Raw genomic sequence first — 4,353 nt, 5'->3', positions numbered from 1 at the left:
TTTTTTTTTTTTTTTTTTTGGTGTGGGAGGGGGCATTTTTTTTCAGCGTCTTGAGCAGGTGGGTGACCCCTGAACTACAGAAGCCCCAAAGAGTGCACTGATGGGGGAAAAAAAAGCAGATTTTCCTAAAATAAAATCTTCACAAATGGCAAATTCGAATTAATCGATTAAATCGATTTATCGTCCAACCCTAACATGGATATCTGACAGCTCAGGTCTTTGCTTTCTCTGCTACATCTTCACTGTGGCACACTTGCCATCTATGGTAGTGACAGATTTATTAATTATGTTAAAAAATACCGTAACATTACTTTAAATTCACGTGCACTTCGTATTTATTCATAATAATGTAGAAGTGATCAAATGTTACAAAATCTCACTGCTGACTGGGTTGTGTTGTTGAAGTCAATGTGGAGGATGTGATGACGTCCAGAACACGCCACAGGAATGAGGCCGCTTCATTTCATTATGTTTTGACCCAAAACACTTGCATTCGAGTCGAGATCGAGGGAAACAAAACAAAATAAGCAATTAAACGGTGCGGCGATCGCCTCACAGGAGGATCTGTGTTTATAAAAGCAGCACTTATTCCAGTCCTCGCRATAAATAATAAGTTGGGTCAAGCCCGTCTCCATTTTTAAACCCGAGGTTCACTACAGCTGTGTCAGTCTGCAGCACGAAGCTGCAATTCATTCACAACAACACAAAACACCCTCYTAGGCTTTCATTTTCAATACTGCACCTGCTCTTTTCTGCCTTTTTTCCAGTTAATTCACAAACCATTTCATGTTTGCGAGTCAAACGATCAACTTGAGGTTTAATTTCCTGTTAAAATGCTTCTGCGTACCACTAAGTGCCTGCTGATGTTTAGAAATGCAGCTCCAGATGCGAGTCTCCGCTCCCTGCCGAGGAAGATGAATGGCTGCGGGGGGTGCAGGATGCCAACAGGTTCATGTCCTTAATGAGCGCAGGAGTCTGCTGGGAGCGAGATACGATTGATGGAAGCCGCGGCAGAGCCGGATCACAGCGAGGACTGGCGACAAAGACGTGGAATCTGGCGTGAAAAGCCAGAAAACTTCTCTCCTTCCTCTGGTTTGAGTTTAGTCGGGGCTGGATGGTTCCTCCCCGCTGCGTGCCTCGCCGTGCTCCACATCAAACGCTCCCTTCCCTCGGAGGGAAACCAGCTGAGGAGGTGGAATTTCTGGCAAACGGGTCCGGATGCTGGCAGCGAGTGGAGGTGAAGCAACCTGGTGTCCGTTTAGCTGCCCTCGAGGCTTTTATTTTATTAAAAATATCAAGCATTTAAAACGGTACAAGTGACTATATGGGTCCCAGTGAATACCCTCAAACAAACAATAAACATATACATACACACACACACACACACACACATATACATACATACATACATACATACACATATATATATAAACTGTTTGATCAGGATCAGTGTGGTATGACTTTTGGTAGCAGTACACAGAAACAAAAACAATGCAGATGTTTGGGAGTTTTGGCGAAAGCCTTGAGAAAACCCAGCCCTCTTTGGAGCCATACGGATCAGACAGACATTACGTTAGAAACAATATTTAAATTGTAAACGCAACAGAAATAGTTTAATGTTGCATGTGAGAACTGGCGTTTTGATACAGTTAACCAATTTCATACAATCACAGCTRAAGTTCTACGATTTTTTTTCTTAAAATCATTCAGCTAACTGGGGAGGCACCATATACCGGTATTGCGGTATTGATATCGGTATTGGTCCGACGTGTAAAACTGGGTCGATACTAACGTCCGATATTGATTTCCCACTTTTTAGCTTTAGTTTCTGTTTTCGGAGGGGAGATGTTTGGTTGAGCCACATCTGTTTGATCATAAAAGTGGTATTGATGCTGCGAAGCCAGGAATAACTGAAGTAGGGAGTCATGTTAGAGGTCTGGTCATTTATTTACGGTATCAAAAAAAAAAGACCCGTGTGTGTTTGTGCGTATTTGTACAATATAATTTGTGTGTTTGTGTAATGTCGATAAATATCAGTTATCGGCCATAACAGCAAGAATTATATCAGATATCGAAATTGGCTAAAATTTTCATATCGGTGCATCCTTACAGCAAACAGCTGATGACATCACAGGATTAATCTTTAGCATTTTTTCCTGCAAGTCTTTTCAGTACACAATTTATACCAGAGGTTCTCAAACTTTTTATCTTCTGACCCACAAAATATTCATGGAAAAACTTGTGACCCCAAATATTACTGGTTTGAGTACACGAATTTTGTTAATAACCCTAAAAACACAGGCTTTTTGACAATCTAAACAGCTTGTACACAAATATAAATACTTATTTATACTTATTTTGTGTTTTTGTAATAGTTATAGGAAAAATATTACATCAGCAATTATTTTATTACCCTTTAAAATGATTTCTGGAGATTATCCAAGGTGCTTCATGACCCATAATTTGGGTCCCAAGCCCAACCTTGGGAACCAAAGTGCAGTGGTTCCCAAACCTTTCAGCTTTTGACTCACAAAATAATAGTAGCAGAGACCTGTGCCCACAACTGTTTTTGGATGATTTTGTATCAGGTCAACAAAACATGGGCATAGTAACAATATTTTTATATTACATTTATCCGTTTTAAATATACTAACCTCATTCCTTTGTAACAAATAAGGCAAAAATTTAATTAATTCCTAAAAGCTTTTCAGGACCCCACCTTGATGTTTCGGGACCCCACTTTGGGTCCCGACCCCAACTTTGGGAAACACTGATTTATACATCAAACCATAGAGATTTTTGTCTTCTTTCACCCAGATTGTTTTAGTRAGTATAAAACTTACTTTTCTTTAAAAATCTCCTAAAAAATTGCAAAAAGCGCACACCCAAGCTTCCACAGTTCTGATGGTTTAATGCTTAATCTCTTTATTTCCTATGAAGTATCATACAAACATAAAAATTCACATGCATGACATCAAGACTCAGTCACTGCTGACGGTTCAAGAATTTTATTTTATTTTTTATTTGACTTCTGGTTTTCTCACAGGAACTGTTTATTTGAGGCTTATTTTTCAGTTTGCCTCTCATTAAATGCAGTCTGTGAAGCGACAGACTCTCCCGCTGAAATCTCAAATTCTAAAAAACGATTTTAAACGCCTTATTGTTACTTTTATTAGCAATTTAAAAAATAAACTCAAATATTCAGATATTTTCAATCAAATCTTACCTGGTTTCAACTCTTCAGTCTTCTGGATCCACAGTTTGTGGTTTCGGCTCGAATCCAAGATGCGTTAAAAATAATAAATGAAACTAATAAAGTAAATTCACGCTGTTTTCAAGATCAAACTCAGGTAAATATTAAACGACTAGCAGCTGATCAACCATTGGATCTGTTCCCGCTTTAAGCATCTTCACGCGCTTCAAATGTCTTTATTTATTTGTTTATTTATTCCCTTTTTTTAAATCCTAAGGCTCTTTTAGCTCCGTTTTTCATCTGCAAAGACCAGTTCTTCCCGCTCAGACGGTCCCGGAGGAGCTCACCGTGTCGGACTGACGGCTGCAGAAAACAAGCCGAGCTTTGCTCCTCCTCCTGCCGCTGAGYCGTTCAAAGACAGCTCGGATTTCTCTCCTCTGCGCACAGGTGTCAATGATCAGCTACGATTTTAAAGGCAAAAAATAGATTTGGATTAAAATTTTAAATATTAAAGTGTTTTCCTTCAGCGAAAAGACTCATTTACAGACTAAGACTGAGAGACAAGATGATAAAATCTAGTTGTAAATTATAAAATTTAAGTTTTTGCACTGTAAAATCTAACAGGTTGTTTCAACAGAAACTGAATTAAACGAGTTACATTAAAGGGGCCAGAATAATGCTTTGATTCCAACACAGTTTTTTTAATTACCCAGAAATGTTTGCCTGTAAACATCCTCACATAAGATGTTTTTAATGAGGTCCTGTTTTATTGAATCTAAATCAGTTCTACCGTACAACAGACCCTAAAGAGAATTGGACTTTTTTTTTTCCTGGAGAGGTTTTATTTTGAAATGATGTGACCCAAAAAGAAGAGAAGGGAACCAGCAGGTCTCCCCTCATCTGTTCTTCATTTCCTCTTTGATTCCACTGCAGAGCCACTAAATCTTATTTTCCAACATTTGTCCTTCGAAAACACGTTTGTCCAGATGTTTAGAAGAGACTTTATTCTAAGAATTTTGATTTTAAATCCATATTTTCCAGAACTAAGTTTAACCTTTTGTGTCAGAGAGTGATAAAACTCCAGGAAGCAGGGACAGATAGTTTAATAGATCAACTGATAAAACAGTTTCAGATGTTTATTAAACTCTTTAAACAACTCA

General features: G+C 38.4%; 1 protein-coding gene across 1 annotated transcript in view; it reads right to left on the bottom strand.

The window, feature by feature from the left end:
• The window catches only part of sertad4 (SERTA domain containing 4), a gene marked incomplete at its 3' end in the record, with an annotated part of 11,109 nt that extends 7,532 nt beyond the window's left edge, over positions 1-3,577 (bottom strand). The window contains 1 exon segment of the mRNA XM_014032982.1: positions 3,227-3,577.
• Positions 3,578-4,353: the final 776 nt, after the last annotated feature.

Source organism: Austrofundulus limnaeus, unplaced genomic scaffold (genome assembly GCF_001266775.1).
Source record: "Austrofundulus limnaeus strain Quisiro unplaced genomic scaffold, Austrofundulus_limnaeus-1.0 Scaffold1591, whole genome shotgun sequence".
Lineage (NCBI taxonomy): Eukaryota > Metazoa > Chordata > Actinopteri > Cyprinodontiformes > Rivulidae > Austrofundulus > Austrofundulus limnaeus.
The sequence above is the reverse complement of the archived record's forward strand: the minus strand, read 5'-3'. Positions and strand labels throughout refer to the sequence as shown.